This window comes from Lytechinus pictus, chromosome 4 (assembly GCF_037042905.1).
Source record: "Lytechinus pictus isolate F3 Inbred chromosome 4, Lp3.0, whole genome shotgun sequence".
NCBI classification, from domain to species: Eukaryota; Metazoa; Echinodermata; class Echinoidea; order Temnopleuroida; family Toxopneustidae; genus Lytechinus; species Lytechinus pictus.
Genome location: NC_087248.1, coordinates 26,904,395 through 26,926,906, shown reverse-complemented (window position 1 = coordinate 26,926,906; position 22,512 = coordinate 26,904,395).

Genomic DNA, 22,512 nt, shown 5'->3' with positions numbered 1-22,512 from the left:
GTCAGACGCCTTCTTTCTCGACTTTAGTAAGGCCTTCGATAAGGTATCACACAGGAAGCTACTCTACAAGTTGGAGTATTATGGCATTACTGGTCAAATGCATGGATGGATCTTAGCTTTTCTATCAGGCAGATCTCAGTCAGTTCATGTTGATGGAACATCCTCACCACGAGCCAGTGTTCTCTCAGGCGTGCCGCAAGGCTCAGTACTCGGGCCTGTGTTATTCCTGTTGTACATCAATGACATCTGTGAATGCATCTCATCACCAATCAGACTTTTTGCTGATGACTGTGTGCTGTATCGCAAGGTCGAGTTAAGAGCTGACCATGCAATTCTCCAGAGAGATCTTTCAATATTATCGGATTGGGCAAAACTGTGGGATATGTCCTTCAATGTCAAGAAGTGTGCCCACATGTGTATATCATTGAAACGACAACCCTTGGCTTGCAACTTTACCATCAGTGACCAACCTATTCCAACGGCAACCTCCTGTAAATACCTCGGTGTGACCATCACAGACAACCTGGGTTGGAACTCCTATGCACAGAAGATATCCTCCAAAGCTGCTCGTACTCTTGGAATTATACGTCGAGCATTAAGTAAATGAAAGTGAGAGACATTGCGTACAAGCAACTTGTCAGACCTCAACTTGAGTGTGCTTCACGTGCATGGAATCCTCACATACAGAAAGATGTAAACATTATTGAGAACATTCAGCGTAAGGGTGCTAGGTTTGTCCTTCACGACTATAGCAGAGAATCCAGTGTAACATCGATGTTGTCAACTCTTCACTGGGATACTCTCCAACACAGACGCCTTCTAAGCCAATGTGAGATGTTCTACAATATTCATCACAATATTGTTTACATCAACATGCCACATCAGATTAAGTTAAGCAGCAATTCTCGTCCACAACGTTCACAACACACTGGACATCAGCTCAAGTACACCCAACCTTTTTGTAGAGTGAACTGCTACATATACAGTATGTTCCCAAGAACCATCCGTATTTGGAATACTCTCCCAAACGCTACTGTAACTTCGATCTCTATAGCTGGCTTCCGGGGAGCAACATTGCCTATCATTCAGCAAATGTTGCCTCCCCCTCCCCTTAGGATGCTGTAAGAGGGACACACACGCCCCACCCGCACACTGCACCTAGCACACTGTATATAGTGCACCAAGAATACCACCACAGGATCACCACATCACCTGAAGCACTGGCAGCACCTGACACAGCACAACCCTCTCCAGGACAGCGTGTACGCTTTTGGGGAGAGTGCTTCTTCAAGGTTCAAGGTGTCACGAATTAACTTTGAAAGTGGATTTTCACCCTAAATAAATTCAGGTCAAATACTAAGTTCAAAGGCAATTGTGTCGACTCATTAAAAATCTAAAAGCTTGACCAGCCACAATTCACAAATGACTCAAGAACTAAAGAACAGCCATCAAATAAAGTTTAAATAAACTTTTTTTTATCACTGAATCCTTTCATAACAAAATTAGCGAAGTCTTTACAAAACAGAGCCTTGTACAAAGTGTAAATCAATAGAAAATCACATAGACTAATGGTAAATGCCAAATTACAAAAAAAAGCTCCCTCTCTTAACCCAAAATTGATATTACGTCGCGAGTGTTCTTTATATTATAAGGATACCGTTGAAGATGTAAAGTGTTCTAAATGTCTCTTCAAAACAGTCACTAAAACTTCGGAGGTTTGGAGAATCTTGAAGTTGAACTTGAAGGACTAGCTCCCCGAGAGCTACCGCAGAACAATAGTCGATGTTAACGTGGTACAGTTCTTCTCCGTAGATAGATGCGGCGACGAACTGAAGACGTCTATGGAACGCTATATGTACCTTGTTTGGAATATATGAAGCGCCGTATGCTTCTGTTTGTAGAAATATCTGTATCAGTATTACAGTAACATTAGCTGCGCAACCCAGAAGGCAAAAAACGTAGTAATAACAGAAACGTCGCAGTAACACTGTAATGTAGTAACCCGGAAGACCAATAATGTGGAAGGAAACACCGTAACGTGGCGTAATGTAATTTAACGTAACGGCCGCCTGAAAAAAGGAGACACCCAATATTTATAAGAATACATAGAGTCTATATTAAAGTATCAACTTAGCAGTGGCATAAGTTTAAAGGCCACGTCCTAATCTATACACAACAAAAAAAGTAAGTCCCCCCTTAAACAAACATCAATAATTTCCGAACCAATGCGAGTTTTTGATATATTTTTACATGAGCGTGTAGGTAATTTTATAAGCTACCCTCTGAGTAAATGTTATGGACGCATTTTACGTCATGCTTCAGTGAGCACCGTCAGAATGAAAAAATGTCACTTTTCAAAAGTCACAAGCCAAAAATCATGACTTTGATTCCATTTTATTGGAACTGATTCCACATTCTCATCATGAAAAATAGTCAGAAGGCTTGTAAAAGGTACTTTCTAAAAGACGATACAATTGTTTTGGCTAATTTTCACGGTTGAATAAACACAAGTCCAAATTTGCTATAATTGGATTATTACACATTTTCATCAATAAAAATGATAGAATATGATGACAGTTATTTTGGGGAAGAGTATCTTCAACAATATTCATCGTTTCACGGTTCAATGAACATTTATTGAAAACAAAAAATACGATTTTCAAATATCATAGGCAAGTATTGTTTCATTTTGGTAACTGAAACTGATCTTTTATCAACTTTTTCGTTATGTTCATTACCAATTAACATGCTTCAATGATTCAAAGGCGTTTAATTAAACATTTACGCTTGAATGAACATGTGGAATGTGATTAGCTCTTTTTTACGTTATTGGAAAAAATGCAATTTGTAACTATGGATATCTGTCACAAACCTCCTTGCATGATTCATTTGATTTTATTTTTATGAAAATCCCGATTTTTAATGCATCAGTGAGCACACAATATTCGAAAATTATGCGAATTAGCAGAAAGTTCAAGGCCTTGGCCCCACTCTGTGCCGTATCAAATCGTTATTTTGGTGTGCGCACCTTTTGGATAGTGTTACTCTGAAGCCATGTGCGAAGTTTCATGAAATAACTGTTGGCAGAAGTAACAAAAACCTTCCATGAAACAAACCCCTTATATCATATTTGTTAAATTTTGACTTCCTCTCTCATAGACTTGTGTACATAATGGGTGCATATGTTTCAGAATAAGTAACCCCTTATTCAATATGGTGGAACTTTTTTTCAAGGCTGTCTTTAGCAATGTCATTTGGCAGTAATGTTTATCAACCTATGGGCAGAATCCTGTGCAAATATGAAATCGATTTGTTTATTTACGGATGAGTGAGCACGCATCAAAGTGGGAAAATTTGTATTTTCAATGTCGCAGACTCCTTTTAAAGGGTAATAAGGTGAATATTGGGGGCAAATTCGGTTTCAAAAGTGACTTTAATTGCTGTTGTTTTTATCATCCATCATTTCTATCACCACACACTTTCCGAACTTTTAACATGTTCATGGTTGAGCGAGCACATTCGAAAACTTAGGAATGAATACTCTTTATACTGCATAAATGTATTCTTTTCCTAACAATTTCTCATGATCAGTTTAATTTATGGACAAATCAGTGGTGGATCCAGAATTAAAAAATGGGGGAGGGGCCTATAATCGGGGGAGCCACCAATATTTTCAAATTTTAATATGACCTAACAAGTTGAAGAGGATACTACCAAAAACCTCTATGATGATACGTCACAATACAGGGGCCGCGAACGGTTTTCAAAGTGTGGGGGAGGAGCTGAGCCAAAAGTGTGGGGGGGGGGGCTGACCATGCAAAAAATCACAATCGTATGGTCATTTTACATTTCTGAACATGCTTTTGGAAAAAAGTGGCCCTACCCCGCTTCCGCGGCCCCTGCGATATTGTGCTCACTCAACCATGAACATACGATATCAAAATTGTGTGTGGGGTGGCTAAATGATCATGATGATGGATAGTAAAACAGCATAACACCATAAAATTCACCTAAAAACAACTTTTGCCCAACTTTGTATTTGCATAATCTGAAAAATGACTCTTGTGACTTTCAAAAATGGTCATTTTTAATTCAATCTTTGATTACTCATGCATGACTCAACCAATTAATCTCATTTTTCTCCAGGAGTTGCCTAATGAGTGTGAAAAACCACCTACGAAATATCATATCTCAAAATAACTTCGTTCAAAAGTTACAGCAATTTGATTTAGGGGGGACTTACTTTTTTGTTGTGTATATATAAAACTCCTATATGACTCTTAATCAATCAATTCAATAATGCATGAGTTAGAGGCATAAAAATATAATATATCTGCAAGCACTTGTTCCATTTTAAATGTCAGACATGCCAATGCTCTTAAAACATTTAACAAAATTACACTTCCTACTCTTAAGGAGTAAATGTCCTTTCAAAAGCAAAAGCTCACAATCTAAATAACATGTTAAATATTTTTGATATTTTATATTAAATAAGAGAAATGCCTCTTATATTGTGGCAATAAAGTCAACTGATTTACTATATTCATTCTATAAACTTGTCAAAAATAAAAGTAACTTACTGTCAGCACATCTTGTTAGCACCTAAAGGGGTATAACGGGTGTGGCTACCCGGAGCTACACCAGCTCGTAAAACAGGTCCTCTCAGGAGGAGAGCTGGCTGCAGACTGGTAAAAGACACTGAATTACAGCATAGCAGAATCAGTCAAGCCAAGAATACAAAAGAAAACACCTGAAGTGCATGCCTAGCATTGCAATATACAGGAGGTCTACATAGCACCTCAGAAAGTAATCTAATTATCATTATAAAGGCTGCCTAACTAGACTACCAAATCAGACTCTGTTGGCAAAGGATAGGGAAAATAATCAAGATTGTGTGTGTGTGTATTTTGAGTTTTGTTAGACGTGTATCAATCAGATATGATTATTTACGTCTGGGACCGACCTTTAACGTCACCATTCGAAAGACGTGACCAGGGCTCGAACCTCTGCATCAATTTATAACCTCCCCACAGCTTGGGTTACAGGCGCACGCCACAACGCCCAGTTAAAAGATTGTGACACAAGGTTCGAATATATGTATTTTTATTTGATGCAATTTCGTAACAGTTAGTGGTAAACTAATTATCTTTTAATCTATTTTAATTATAATCTATGATATTTATGAACACGGTTTTCACTGCTAAGTATTCGAAACATTTATTTTAAAAAGTATGGCACCTGAACATGAAAAGAAATGAATAGATACATTGTAAATGATGATGAATCACATAAAATATTAATCTGTACACATTGGCAGATAATATGCAAATCAACTGGTTTTCAATTGGATCCAGTTGGGTAACTGGACAATTTCCAATTGGAAACCAGTTGGAAGTCATTTCCAGTTACCCAACTGGATCCAGTTAGGATTTCCTGTTACCCAACTGGTTCCAGTTAGGATTTCCAGTTACCCAACTGGTTCCATTTAGAAGTCATTTCCAGTTGGAAGAAATGTCCAGTTATCCAACTGGTCGATTTAGGATTTCCTGTTACCCAACTGGTTCCAGTTAGGATTTCCAGTTACCCAACTGGTTCCAGTTAGAAGTTATTTCCGGTTGGGAGACATTTCCAGTTATACTAAACTGGTTCCAGTTAGGATTTCCAATTACCTAACTGGTTCCAGTTAGAAGTCATTTCCAGTTGGAAGACATTTCCAGTTACTCAACTGGTTGCAGTTAGGATTTCCAGTTGCCCGACTGGTTCCAATTTGTTTCAATTGGAAATCGGTATATTCCAGTTAAAACCAATTGAAACCAGTTGAAACCAATTGAAACCAATTGAAAACCAATTGGAAATCCAACTGGTTTCAATTGGATTTTGGTCCTGGGTCTGAAGTCCAAACATTCACCATGATAACACCAACAGAGGAAGAGATCATCTCCCATGCAAAGAACACCCTCCTCTTCCACAACAACGAGACCTGGGAGAAGGCGAACGGTAAGAGCCTCTTTGACGTCACCATGTGCTCGTATGACGGTGCCGAAACATGCAAACTGGTAGGCGCATGTCACTAGTCATTTATCCCCCAAACATTGTGTCTTTCGTTTGTTTGCTTGACTGCACTAGAGTTGTTTTTAGCTGTACTTTAGTTCAACATTAAATATGATTTAGTTGCTGATGAACCCTCTGAGGGAAACAGTCTGTCCAACTAAAATCTAAGCAACTCGCTCCACCCTATTACTATATATATATATATATATATATACAACTGGGCGTTGTGGCGTGCGCCTATAATCCAAGCTGTGGGGAAGTTACAAAGTGATGCAGAGGTTCGAGGTTCGAGCCCTGGTCACGTCTTTCGGATGGTGACGTTAAAGGTCGGTCCCAGACGTAAATAATCATATCTGATTGATACACGTCTGACAAAACTCAAATACACACACACATCTGCATTCAGATATTTGGTGCATTGTGAGATTTGAGGACAAACGAATTGCCCTGCTGTTGAATTTAGCACTGGCACTAGTCTATATATCAGCACACTTTAATGTCATAAATTCTGACATTTTGACCTATTTTTTCCCTGTTCCTGCTGTCAGATTTTTTGGAGCATATCCTATTTTCAATCATTATACATATGCAAAGGTCTGGCGAAAAATTCATGCTTATGTCCACCATGTCCACATAATTTCACTTTCTGAATTATAATTTCAATGACTGAATTCTTCAATGCTTCTCATCTTGATTCCGTGTCTAAAAAGTATTCATTGACCACGAAACCAAGAAAATAGTATGCCTTAAGACATGATGAGAAACCGCATCTTATGGTTAACACATTTTGACAGCAAAGTCAAATTTAAATATGAACTACCAAAATCAAACATGATTCTTATTGTACCTTTCTTTCGTTACTTTCCATGTGCATGGCCCTGGGGAGCGGCGGTGCACCCCTCATTAAAAATCGTTCCCACGCCAATGCGTTTGAGATTTTTTTTACTCCATTCATTAAAATCACATTGCAAAAGTCGGTAAAATCTCTGACCATGGGGCGCCGTGGTCTATTGGTTACGAAGTTTGTCCCAAATGAGAAGGACGTGTGTTCTAATCTCAGACTTCAGCTAGAAATTATCCACATTAGCTGCACTCAAGCCAGATGGGGTGAATTTGTACCCGGCAGGATTAATTCTTAAATTGCACCAAGCGCCTTTAGCAGCTGGAACTACAGCCGGGATAATTGCATTTACATGTATACTGCGCCATTGAACAGGAAATGTTAAAGTCGGCGCTTCATAAATGCTACATCACACTGGTGGATCCAGGTGGGCGCAGCCGTCCCGTCCACCTGTTACACCCACAAATGTAATATTTTTTGATCGCCCACAAATGTAATAAGGACTTTTACCCACAAATGTAATAAATTTGAAGGGATTTTGGCGAATCCGTTCTAAACTAAAATCCTTTAGTAATGCGTTCATATAGCACAAAAGTGCAAAGGCTTTTTTCCAGACCCGGTTAATTAAAAAATTGTAATAAAGTCCAAAGTCGTTTTTCCGACCCGGTTGTTTCAAAAATTATAATGTAAGTCCAAAGTCTTTTTTTCCAGACCCGGTTATTAAAAAAATTATTATGATAAGTCCAAACTAAGATACGATAATGATATTCCAGTGGAATATGAATAAGAATCGAGCTTAGTCTTTTCTCCAGACTCAGCTAATTAAAACTGGTGGAATAAGTGTCTTTGTTGTTGTTTTAACTTATAAGGCGTGTATTGTGAATATATGCGCCAAGAGTAAATTGAGAATCAGGCGTAGTCTTTTCTCCAGGCCCGGTTACTTAAAACTAAAAACTAAAACCCTTTACCCACAAATGTAATCATTTCACCCACAAATGTAATAATGCACTTTACCCACAAATGTAATAATTTTTGATCGCCCACAAATGCAATGACTTTAGCCACAAATGTTATAAATTTTTAGGGAATATTGGCGAAAATGGGGAGTGTTTCATAACATTTTCATCCGACAAGTTGTCAGATCTGACATCTTTCTCTGATGTTGATTGGCTGAGAGGTACTGTAACTATGGTAACTGTCGGATAAAATGGGACTTGTCGGATAAAATGTCCGACAAGTCCTTTCATGAAACGCTCCCCCGTTCTAAACTAAAACCCTATAGTAATGCGTTCAAATAGCGCAAAGTCACAGTATTTTCTCCAGACCCGGTTATATAAAACATTTAAACAATCTTCCGAACAAAGACCCCAAAATTAAATATTCTTAGTGTTGAATAACATATATAGATATACCGTAGTCTTTCCTTCAGACCCAATTATTTCAAAATAACAGAATCTAAGACCCAACAATCCAACAAACTTAGAACCTGTGTAATAAAATAAAGGTTTAGAGAGAATTCTTTATTCCAGATTTTGTTGTTATCAATATTAAGAAAACAGATATCTTCAGAACTAAGACTCAATCATATTCTTATGCTGGTTCAACATGAATAAGATGATCGGATGAGCATTTCATCAACATTTATGTCCGATAAGTTGTCAGATCTGATAACTTTCCTCCCGGGCTCTTGGTTCTGAAGATTTTTTTTTACTAGAAATTAGTCTGGAAGAAAAACGATATGTTTTAAATGCATTCTTTATTAGGAACTTAGGCTGGAAGAGGGCTTTGATTCTAAATGATTTTATTTGTTCGTTTTATTGTTCTGTTTTGTTATTTTAGATAAACTGGTCTGATAAAGCTAAGTACGCGTTATCACAAAATTTTATAGTTTGGAAACCCCGGGGTCTAAGTTTTAAGATTTTTTAATAAAATAAAGACACAGACTCTAAACCATTTCAAAAAGGTCTATATTTTGAAGATTGGTCTTATACCTCCATTTTTCCCATTTCTTGGAAAAATCAGGTCTAGGCGAAAGACTAAGCTTAATACTCGCGTTATTCCACAGGAATAAGAATATGACAGGGTCATTTTAACATTGTTAAAATTATTTTTTTTATTTTTTTAATGACTGGGTCTGGAATAAGTACAAATCTCTAAACATGTGCTTTTCTACATGGTCTTAGTTTGGCGGATTGTTGGTTCTTAGATAACTATTTCTTTTTTTTTTTTGGGGGGGGGGTGGGTTTTATTGCTGTTTATTATTGAAATAACCGGGTCTGGAGGAAAGTCTACAATCGACCTTCATGTTATTCCACAGGAATTAGATTGTGGGGTATTCGTTTGGAATATTTTTTTAAAAAACATCTTTTTTTCAAGATAATAACAGAGCCTGGAGCAAAAATGCTGGCAATGTTTTGTTGAGGTCTAAGTTTGTATTAAAAAAATGGGTGTGGAGTAAAAACAACGCTCTACCTAAATTTTGTATACTGGGTGTAAATTTTGAAGATTGGTCTTACATTTGAAATTTTTTTATTCACTATTTAGATAACTTGGACTAGAGGAAAGAAAACACTTTAAATCTCTCTTTTCCATGTATGAATATGAAATGGTCTTACTTTAGAGGATTCTTTTTCTTAATTAATTAATAGGACTAGAATGAAGACAACGCTCTTAACGTTTGTTTCATTACAAACAGGCTCTTAGTTTGAACATGGACCTAGGTCCATGGTTTGAAGGATTGTTTGGTCTTAGTTTTGGATTTTAAAAAATATTATTAGCGGTAGTTTGAAAAAAAAATAACTGGGTCTGGCTGATAGACTATGCTATAATTCCATGTCATTCATTCATTGATAAGATTATTGGGTCTTTATACAGTTTATTATTATCATTATTATTTATAATTTATAAATAACTGGGTTTGGAGGAAAGACTATGTAATATTTCCCTGTTATTCAACATTAATAAGATTTTTGGGTCTTTTATAATATTTTTTTTAAATTACTATTTATCATTTGGAAATAACTGCGTTTGGAGGAAAGATAACGGCACGCTATATCTCCTGTTATGTAACATTACCAAAAGCGTAGAGTCTTTGTTTTGTTTTTTATGATTTTTTTTTAATTTTGAAATAATTGGCTTCGGAGGGAAGACTACGTTTTTATTTCCATGTTATACAACATTAAGATTGTGTGGTCTTTTTTTTTCTGGAAGATTTGTTAAATGTTCTAAATAACCCCGTCCGGAGGAAAGTCTTTGCGCCTTTGCACTATATTAATGCATTGATACAGGGTTTTAGTTTAGAACCAATTCATACAAAATATCCCTTCAAATTTATTACATTTGTGGGTTAAGTCATTCTTACAATATTTTGTGGGTGATCAAACATTATTAAAATTGTGGGTAAAGAGCATAATTACATTTGTGGGTGAAATTATTACATTTGTGGGCGTTATCACATTTGTGGGTAAAGTCTTGTTACATTTATGGGCGTTATAACATTTGTGGGTGTAACACCCCCCCCCCCCCTTAAGTGAAGATCATTTTTCTTTTTTTCTTTCTTTGCTTGTCAAAAAGAATTTCGGGGACGAAATATCATTATTTTTAGTTTAAAACTTTTTTTTTTTTTTGGGGGGGGCTTCTACATTTTTTTCTGGGAAAATGTGCCCCCCCCCCTTTGGAAATCCTGGATCCGCCCTTGCTACATCATATTATTATTATTTGACCGTGAGCGCTCTTATTGGTTTGATAAGAAGTATGCACATATAATATTTCATTGGAGTCTCCACAATAGGGTCAACAAGAAATGGCAGCTGCCGGTGATGCTCCAAAAACCAAGACTATTCATAAGGTACAAATATGCTCCAACTACTTGCTCTAAATTACATGGGTTTGAAATACTGATCTGCTGTGGTTGTTGCTGAATAAGTAAGACCCTTACTATACAAATTAAGTGTTAAACCAGCACTTTTTCGTGCGTCACTGTATAACGACTGAATTTGACATGCTGACTTTCAGCACTTGGGGTGATCATTGTTGCAGGGCTCGTGCTAAAACTAGCACTGTAAATGCTGCATATCGGCAGCTGAAGTGCAGTCACTGCACTAGTATTTGAAATCCTTAATATGCGATTAATAATATCGTTTTATTTTTCGAGTGTGCTGGATTGTAATTTTACCTATAAATTTCGGCTAAAATTATTATCATAACTTAGAAAGTATATGGATCTAGTCCATGAAACTTGGACATAAGTTTAATCAAGTATTAGTGAACATCCTGCCTGAGTTTCAGGTCACATGACCAAGGTCAAAGGTCATTTAGGGTCAGTGAACTTTGGCCAAGTTGGGGGTATTTGTTGAATTACCATCATAACTTTGAAAATTTATGGATTTAGTTCATGAAACTTAGACATTAGGTTAATCAAGTACCACTGAATATCCTGTGCGAGTTTCAGGTCACATGACCTGATGACCATGGTCAATGGTCATTTAAGGTCAATGAACTTTGGCCGTGTTGGGGGTATATGTTAAATTACCATCCTAACTCTGAAAGTTTATGGATCTAGTTCATAAAACTTGGACATATGAGTAATCAAGCATCACTGAACATCCCCTGTGAGTTTCAGGTCACAAAACCAAGTCAAAGGTCAGTTAAGGTCAATAAACTTAGGCCATGTTGGGGTAATTGTTGAAGTGCCATCATAACTTTGAAAGTTTATGGATAGAGTGAATGAAATGTGAACATGGGTGTAGTTGACAGTCTTAAGTCTCTGTTCAAATGTCATTTATGGTCAATGAACGTGGTATTATGTCATTATATGAATGATGTTTTTGTTAATGATTATTTTATAGTAGTTTTCAAAGTTAGCACTGCTGCTATATTAAATTGCGTAATGCAGGCGAGACTGCCAGAGGCGTTCCACTTGTTTTTAATTGACGGCATAGGCCACGCCCACTTTTTACATCCGTCTTTTTTTACGTTCATATTTTATGAGATAAACATCTCATGTTTGGTATCAAATTAAAGCCAATGAAAAATCAAATGCAAATAATTGGAACGCTGGTCATTTAATAACACCGATGTCAGTTAAAGGTCATTTAAGATCATAAAAGTTCAAATTGCATTGAAATGTAAGTAATACATATAAAGCGAAAAATATCATGTTTTAAATACAAATAAGGTATTTTATGTATTTTTTTGGTGAAAGTTTAGCTGAGGGTGCGCATATTAGGAATCCAATTGGTGATTGGTGCGACATTGGCATATTGAGGAATGATATTTATGTGACGTCATAAATCACACAAACTTTCTTACATTCATCTTAATTATCACATTTCTATTCAGCGAATAAACATATTGTCACAGATAGATGAGAGTAATTTATAAGGCTATACACAAATAAAAAGGAATCGTTCAGAAATTGAAAAGTTACAAGTTTGATCGAGTTTTATTTCAAGACGACAAATTGTCTTAACCTGTAAATTCAAATCAATATAAATCACATAATATAAAACAAATATTAGAATCGATATGTTGACAACAAATGAATAAAAATATATGAAATTAGAAGGCTCAATTGATTAAGTGCTTGTTGAGGGTCTTCACTCCATAGCAGAGTATTAAATTCAAGTAAAAAAAAATCCGTAGTGATGATCTTAATTTAATTAAAGTAAAAGATAACAGACCAGTTCATAAGTTCTTGAAAACGGCAAATAACTGAAATTCGTCAATCTAAAACGTAGCTGGTCCTCGCAGACGGTAGGTAGACCTTGGGTCCGATGACCGAGTCCTTGTATCGAGTCCCTTTCGATCACGACCAATGTCTTATCAATTCGATGATGGCTTTATAAGCCAGCCTAGTATATACGGCGGTAAAAATAATTACAGGGCAATAATAAGCAAGGGCATCAATGATTAAAATTCCCCACGCAAATAATTTTATAAAAGTGTTTCCATTTCTAAAGCCTGGTCACGTAAAGTACTAACATTACGATATAATTCAACTTATACAGTTCAAAATAAAATAGTAAATATAACTTTAAATCCGAAATCACCAAAAGTCGCTTTAATATCATGCTCATATTCAAAGCTGTTTTGAAAATAACCAATCTTCAGACCTAAAACCTTCTTATTCAATTTCGATAACAAGAGAATTGGCTTACAAAATGTGAAGAAAATGAAATGACATACTTTAATCGTTCCAGAATCCAAACTGTCAGCCATTACAAGTTTCATCTAAAATGGCCGATTTATTTACGAAAGGTAAATAACTATCCCTCAAAATTTGTCGAGAGAGGGCGTTTCCTATGTAAACGTATTTCCCTAAAAATCACTCCTTTTAATTAAATGTAAAGCAAGAAAAATACAGTGTACGTCCTTTTCAAAATACAATATGAATTCCTTCAACCCAAAAGGGAATTAATAATACAAAGTTATGATACTCCAGGGTTGATGTCAAACAAAGAAACAAGTAACATTCGGCTACAAACTTACAGTTATTTCTGGTATATTGGAGATCCCGTTGCCTGCCGCCTCCTAAAAGGATCACGTCAACCGCCGACAATCTGTCCAATAGACCAGTTCGTAGTTACTTCATGGACAATTTTGGTCAAATTACCTTTCATTTCTTTCATTATGATAGGCAGATTTCAAAGCAAGATATTACGTAAGCATGCCTTACATAGCAGGATGAAGAAATTGAATAGACCAGGTGACTAGAATAGTACACCAATGAACACTTTACAAAGTGTTTGTTCAGTTCCTACTTTGAATGCATATCATAGCATGTTGCACAATGTACTTGGCAAACTGTGAAATACCAGTCGTTCATGGACGCATTGTTATTGTTTTTGGATGTAAATGAAAAACACAATTCGAAAGAATATATGAATAATCAAGACATCAAAGTTGGTGCTTATCTCATTAGATTTTAAACCACCATATCATTTTGGTACAAATGACCTTCCTCTGATCATGCGCAGAATCGTTTGATCATGCGCAGAAAGGAACTACGAACTGGCTAAACAGCAAGAACGTTGGCAAGAAATAATGAGGAAAATATACGCTAACACTTTCCCTTGGGTTGGCAAAACAGGATATCACACATGATGTGTTTATTGCGCTCAGTAGGAAAGTAATAATTGAGAGGAATGTAAGAAAGTGTGTGTGGTTTATGACGTCAGAAAAATAAGATTTTCTCAAGATGCCAAGGTCAATCCAATCGGATTCTTAATATGCGCACCCTCAACTTAATTTTCAGCAAAAATGCACATAATACCTAGCTTATTTGTATTTAAAACATGATATTTTTTGCCTTATATGTATTACTTACATTTGTAAAGGGTTAGTATTTTGTAAAAGATGAAAGTCATAATAAAGAGGTATGTAAACATTGGGAGTGGCCTATGACTTCATTTTTTTTTTAATGCCCAAGGTTGCCCAAGTGGCACCCGCCGGATTCTTGAGGTAAACACACTAGACTTCAACTTTCAGCAAAATATGCACATAATACCTAGCTTATTTGTATTTAAAACATGATATTTTTTGCCTTGAATGTACTTACATTTGTTAAGCAATTTGACCTTTTATGACCATAAATGACCTTTAACTGACATACGCGTAATTTAAATGCCCAGTGATCCTTACATAGTGTTTGATTTTTCATTAACTTTAATTTGATACCAAACATGACATGTTTATTTCGTAAAAGATGAAAGTCATAATAAAGAGGTATGTAAAAAGTGGGAGTAGACTATGACGTCATTTAAAAAACTGCCCAAGGGTGCCCAAGTGGCACCCGTCGTATTCTTGAAGTAGACACACTAGACTCAGCTTTCAGCAAAATATGCACATAATACCTAGCTTATTTGTATTTAAAACATGATATTTTTGCCTTGTATGTACTTACATTTGTTAAGCAATTTGACCTTTTATGACCATAAATGACCTTTAACTGACATACGCGTAATTTAAATGCACAGTGGTCCTTACATAGTGTTTGATTTTTCATTAGCTTTAATTTGATACCAAACATGACATGTTTATTTCGTAAAAGATGAAAGTCATAATAAAGAGGTATGTAAAAAGTGGGAGTAGCCTATGACGTCATTTAAAAAAACCTGCCCAAGAGTGCCCAAGTGGCACCCGTCGGATTATTGAAGTATATCTACCCGACTTTCGTAACGTTTCATTAGCGCGTTTTCGCCCAGCGTCGTACGACGCTATCTACGACGTAGAACGATCTCTTGGTTCGTGCGTCCGTCGCGCTCAACTCTCGCTTGTAAGCAGTTTCGCAAATCGCTGAACGCGGCCGGATCGACCGCCAACATATGCATTGTATATGTTCCTACTATGTGCACACAACTGGCAGTGCCATGTGTCTTGCAGTCGCGTCGTCGACCGAGCCATGCAACGGCTTTTCAATCATATTTCAATAATCATACTCGTTTAAACTTCTACTGTAACATTTTGAAATTATACTTAGCTTGATTTTAGTATAATTGAAATGGTACTCACCGAAAAACTCGCATTCGAGTCCATGTTTTGAAGCTTTCAGCTATCAGTGTAGTCAGAGTAGAGTACAACATGTGCATGCACGCGATGGGCGAATGTGTTTACATCGGCTCAGCTTGCTCGCTCTACAAGCGATCTGATTGGCTGTTGACGGCTGTTGACAAATCCTACGTTCTAATGCGGACGCCCGCTAATTTGCGGAAGAACCGTCCGTGATTTGAGCTCAAGAACGCTCGGGCCTCTGTTTCCATGGAAGTTGGCGATTTTTGCACACGACCCTTACGTTCTACGTCGTACGACGCTGGGCGAAAACGCGCTATTGATAAAACTAGGTGGGTGTCTCATAAACGTGCTCGTGAAGGTACGGATGACTTCACATACGACTGGAACCTATTCTGAGGTGGCAAACCAACTACACAGGGATGTACTATTCAGTAGAAGAATGGGTCACCAGTCATACGTAAAGTCTTTTGTACCTTACGGACAGCTTTATGATACACCCACCAGTTATAACAGATTTCTCTCTCTTCCTCGCTTTCGTAAAGGTAAAGTGCACCTCGAAAATGTTAATTTAATAGAGAAAAACAGAAAAACATAATGCTGAAAATTTCATCAAAATCGGATGTAAAATAAAGAAAGTTATGACAATTTCAAGTTTCGCTTATTTTCAAAAATAGTTAAATGCACAATTTATTCACATGTAAATGAGAGAATCCATGATGTCCATCACTCACTATTTCCTTTTGATTTTTATTGTTTGAATTATAAAAAAATTCACTTTTTCAGATTTGACAATATGGACCAACTTGAATGAACCATAAAATATTAGACAATGGTAATTCCACATCTTCAGGTAGAAATGTAACTTTGTTTCACAGGACAATGAGGAGGATTACCTCAACCCAGGTGAGGTAAATGGGTACCGGTAGGAAGTAATTCCTTAAAAAGCTGTGTGCGCTATGAACGCCTAGCTTAGCCGGGTAATATAGGAGCGCCTTGAGCACCTAACAAGGTGGATATGTGCGCAATATAAATATCCTATATTATTATTATTATTATTAAGTAAAGAAAAAATAGCGAGTGAGTGATGCAACCAGTTATCTCATTTGCATATCGACCGGGATGTGTATATGACTGTTTTCTGAAATCAAGCGAAACTTTAAAATGTCATAAATTTCTTATTATATATCCGATTTTGATGAAATTTTTTAGTGTTATGCTTGTTGAATTTTTCTCTTTTTATTCTACATTTCTTTTTGTTAGAATGGACATGTCCTTTAAATATTAACATATCTATCACTTTGTCTATTCATTTCTGTTTATACAGCTTGATAGGGGTTTCTTCCAATTATATTTGTAACGTGTCTAATGATTACAATTATCTTAGCTTTGACAGTTGGACATATATTGTTATTTCGTCTTCTGTAAAGTGCCATGCGTAATTTATGTAGACATAAGCAAAATTCGCTCTCTTTTGTTTTTTGGTGAGTCGATAGTACATTTATTTTGCTGCCTCCAACAGCAGTACCACTCGATTGCCGGGGGCATGTGGCATCACCAGTTGCCTTCCTGCATGCGAAAAAAAATTCAACTCCCAACTTCCTTGTTTTCCATTGACAACATGTTTCCCCCGTAGCACAAATAAACCGTTATGTGGTCTATCAGTCACCTTGCTGGCCATGTTGACTCGGGTCAGATGTTAAAAGAAGCGTCCACTCCTCTTTAAAATCTAAACGTATGACCAATAATCCACTAAGAACTAAGTGCGTCCTGTACACTGATGACCTGTCCTGTACATTGCTTAGTAGTAGCAGTCCTTTGAAGAGATGGAACAAGCATTCAGCAATGCTCTGGCAGGCCTGAATCCTTACTTTGCTGCAAATCTACCTCGGCGTCATCCTTGACCGTTCCCTTGGCATGCTCTGCACTGGTCCCAAACTTCATGAAAAGGTTTTAAAAAGTATATAATGTTAATATTATTCATATTAAGTGCTGGCGAATAGATGGTGGTTGTAGCTATGGCACCCCCCCCCCCAAAAAAAAAAAGAACACACACAAAATCCATCAGTTGGGAAAGGGGAGAAAAAGAAATTAAAAAAGAAGTGAAATACATTAATGACTATCATTATTATGATTAGATTAGATTAGATTAGATTTATTTCCGTTTAACAATTTCTTCTTCAAAATATAATCAAATTAACAATACATATTCAACATAATACAGACAGATCAATGAAATTTCGTAACAAATGTTGAATATAAATTAAACAAAACTACAGTGTATTGCATTAGTTTTATCTATGAAAAGAACGTAGAATTGAAAAGCAAAGAAAAGCAAAAGCTTGTAGAGAAGACAAGCCCCTATAACAAATCAGATTTTATATTAAGAAAAGAAAAACGAATGAAAGCCATTATTTTTTTTCTATGATGAATAGGAAAAGAGGACCATATCCATCAACGAACAACTGAAAGAAGCAGATCTAGACCGGTATCATCATGATGATATCCTTAATGTTGAAGAAAGCACGATTTGCAACGAAAACAAGAAAGGGGTTTGTTGCACCTATAATGTTATAATGGTTGTAATTAACTTTAGAAAGGAAATAATATCAACATGTGATATAAAATTCCTTTGGTTTCTTCCCGTGCTAAGTTTTCCCATTTCTAAGCATTTTATATTCATTAATCAGTATACAAATAGCGAATAGGCATGAGTGCGATGGTGCGAGATTTCGCATGAGGTGAAAGAAAGATGCTCTATTCAACGAGGCGTGAGCCGAGTTGAATAGAGCGTTTCTTTCTTTCACCGAATGCGAAATCTCGCACCATTGCACGAATAAGAATATTCGCTATTTGTGTTGTACAACGCCTCGGAATTTAGCGAAAATATGAAAAAACAAAGAGTTTATCCCTATAGTAATCTATGAAAAGGGAGCAAAAATACCGAAAGCAGAAAGCAAAATCCCACAAGCGCACATAACCTTGGGCAGCCTTGCGCATTTAGCCAGCTGGCTTATACGCGTATTGTTCATTTTTATCGAGCGCGATGAATTAAATCGTATTGTGACGTCACCTCCTAAAGCCGTGCAACGGTACATTTTGGATGGTACGTCTTTTGACATTCAGCCTCACATTTGCTCGCGTACAACAAGCTAAGTAGGCGTTGTACAATTATGGTTATGATGCTGTTATAAAATTAATATAAATAGGTGACAGTAATGATCTAAAGAACTTCGTTTTATAGCCTTTCCTAATCCATCGTTGTGAAAATTGAAGGAATGTCATATATTTCACTCTAACCAATAGCTTAGAAATATTTTCACTAATCTTTTTAATTATCTAGACTTACAATACATGTTGTCTGATTATGAAATCTGATTTCAAAGGCTTTTCGAATCAATATATGTATGCAAATATGTGATATTCTCTCTTTTGTTATTAATGAGTAAATTAAATGCATTCGCAATGTGAACAGTTGAATATGGCATCAGTTGATCCCTTCAAATATGAATAAAAAATTAATTTCCCATTATGCAAAGTATGCCCCCCCCCCCCTCTTTGAGATAAAATCGGATTCTGCTGCAAAATTTCACAAGAAAGTTTTATTATCAAGTTAAATTTGACGTAAATCCGAATTGTGTTTGACCGGGAAACGACGACCCCCCCCCCCCCCCCCGACTTTTTCCGTAAATCTCTCACAGTCACAGACATGCGCAACACACGATGCCATTTTTTCCTATTTCTATTCAGATATTTGTTCATCTGTACAATCATTGAAAACTTTTCAAAGTACTAGTACTTCAAATTCTGGTTCTATATTACGTGCACATAGTACATTATAGTAAGTTAATTTTACTGATTTAAAATTAATAAAAGTGACCCCCTGCATTCTCAATTTTACGATAAACTATTCTTCTTTGCTATTGTTATTGATGAACGGCCGATGCATAACACTGTAAACAACTACCCCTTAGGAATATGTCTTTTGTGTTTAACATAATGCACATCTTTCACGGAGAGCAGTTGTCAAAATCCGGGACTAAATCACATTTTTTTTTTTATTCTATCTTGTCTACATTATACAGGACGAGTACGTTGTAATACCTAAGGCAGCAGTTAAGTCCTTAATGGTAAGTTCAGATCTTCCACGAAGTATTTTTAATCACAAACCTCGTAGTAAGATTTTATTCATTGATTGGTCAAAGCTGTATCATTTGAATCATGTATAATGTGAAAGTCGAGATATTACCCATTTTATGTTTATTCAAAACCGTTTAAAGGTATTTCATTTTTAAGTATTCTTTTATAATAATATTGTTGAGTTTACATGTATATGCACCTATTTCAGCCCCTCATCCACATGCTGTTGTTGTTTGAGATATTGACAAAAATGTATACTTTGGGGAAAGTCGAAGTGAATGTTCGGTTTCCCCAGAAAGAGAATATCAACAGATGGAATAGAATTCCATTCAGTTTTATTATCACTTATTACTCAGACTATATTGATTCATTACCAGGAAACAATGTATCAGTGTGTAATTCAAGGGAAGACAATAGCGTATAAATTATTTTGTTTTTATTAATGCTTTTTAGCCTTTATTCAGATATCACTTTTTTTTTTACCTACAAGTGTAATAAATAAAATTTCCGAAATAAAGTGAAGTACTAATTGTATACAGCAATATAACAAATGAAATATCATACATTATGATAAACACTAATGAAGAGCTTGACTCCGAAACGAGCTAAATCCACTTTGAACCAAAATTGATTTTTTTTTTAACACAAATATATGTATCTTTGACCTGGGAATCAAATGCAACATATCGCTTTTGATTTTTTTTTTTTTTTTTGAAAGGGAGGTAAAACTTGATTGCAAATTTCAGTTTTGTTCCAAAAGGAGCTAAATCCAAAACAGTTTTGTTCCAAAAGGAGCTAAATTTACTATACGGTTATTTGACATTGGTTATTTTTTCATATTTTGCATTCATGTTTTTAAGTGCATGTTGTGGATACAAGTTTACACCATCAGTGGAAATTTTGCTGAAGATAACAGAATTTTATCATTTTTATGAATATTTTTGGATTTAGCTCCTTTTGGAATTAGATATCGAAAAGTCGCCGTCCTTAGAAAAGATGACCAAATATATTTTTTTTCTTTTTGGAGTTTTCATTGGATAAACATCAGAAAGATGTGAAATGTATTCTGCTAACCATATTAATGTGTTTCGTGTTAAATTTCCAATATAGAACATGTTTGAATTGGCAAAAATTGACATTTTACTTTTAAAGGTTTTGTTCCAATAGGAACTGAGTCCACGAAACATAAAATTTCAAAAATTCTTTAAAAATTCATAATGAATGCTAAATTTTTTTATCATTATTTAATTAATCTAAGATGATATTGCTATCGTATATATCAAAATAAAACAGCTGTGGATAAGGGAAATTGGTAAATTAAAAAAACACCTGATTTACAGAAAAATAGCAAAAGTGGATTTTGCTCCTTTTGGAACAAAACTGTTCATTTATTGAACAAAGATTGTCACAACCCATAATACAAACAAAGAAAACAGTTCTTTTCACTTGTATTTACTGTATAATAATGCGTTATTGTATGATGAAAAAATCCAAAGACTTAGCAAATATTAAAATTGATATATAGAATAATTTGTTTAATGAAGACGTAAATAGGCTATCCCATAATATATACATTTATTTCTCCATATTTTGTAAGACAATACAAAAAAAAATAAGTCTCTACGTTTATACTTAGAAAGTGTGCAACAATCTAAAGATTTTATGAATAAAACACACAAAAACAAAACAACATCATGGAACGTGCCTTTACCAACAAGGGCGCCCTCTGTGGTAAAGTTTCAATCTTCATGAAAAGGGTACAAAATTACAAAACACATTATTATAATTCATATCAAGCTCTGGAAAATAGATGAGGTTGAGGTTGTGGCACCCCAAACCCCCTCCACCCCCTTCCCCCACGCACACACAAGTTCCATCACTGGGGGATAAAAGCATAAAAAGGGAGAAAAAAGTGAAATGCACTAATAGTAATAAAGAACCAATATTGTATAGCGCAAAAGGCATGTCTCTAAGCCCTTTTTTTAGGTGGTCATGGAGTTGAGAGCACTAGGCTCTTAATTGTCTACAAAATGCTAAATAAATGTGTTTCAAACAATTTCTAAACTTTTCTTATGTCATATTCCTTAGATTTTTCGGCAGAATATTTCATGAAACATGAAAATATATCAATTACTATATATTGTTAACTTCTATGACAAATCAGCTTTTATTTCTGAGAAGTAAACAAGAAATGCTGAAAAACGAACCTTCGGACTAACGAACCTTCGGAATTACGAACTTTCGGAAATACGAACCTTCGGAATAACGAACCTTCGGAATATCCGAACCTTCGGAATAACGAAGCTTCGGAATTATGAATGTATGCGCAATTTCTTCCCGTGCTGGGTTTTCCAATCTCTAAGCAGTTAGTGTATTCCTAAATTAGTCATGGTTATGATACTGTTATAAAATTAATATTAATCAGTGTAATGATGCAAAGACAACATAACTCTCCTTATCCCACATTTTGAAAATATTTGAATGTCATATATTTCACCAATAGCTTGGAAATATTTTCACTAATCTTTCTAATTACCTCAACTTACATGTACTATTGTGTGATGAAATTATTGAATTTGAGGTTCCATTTATAAATCTTCCATTGCATTTATATGCATGATTAAATTATTTCAACATACGCTGTAAAAAAAAAATGAAGAGCTAATTTAGCACTCGTAGGGCAGTCACTATACATGGACAAACACTGTAAGTGCGAAATTAGCACTTCGTTTTGTATAGTGTACTAACACTAAATTCCAGGCCATACCAACAATCTGTATAAGACTAAAAGGCTTGGACCAAATGGCTATTAGACAAAAATAAATAGTAATAATAATAATGATAAATTGGTGCTTATATAGCGTATAATCAATTAAAGGGATGATCCGGGCTGAAAATATTTATATCTAAATAAATGGAGTAAAATTCACATAGCACAAATTTTTATCAAAATCGGATAACAAATAAGGAAG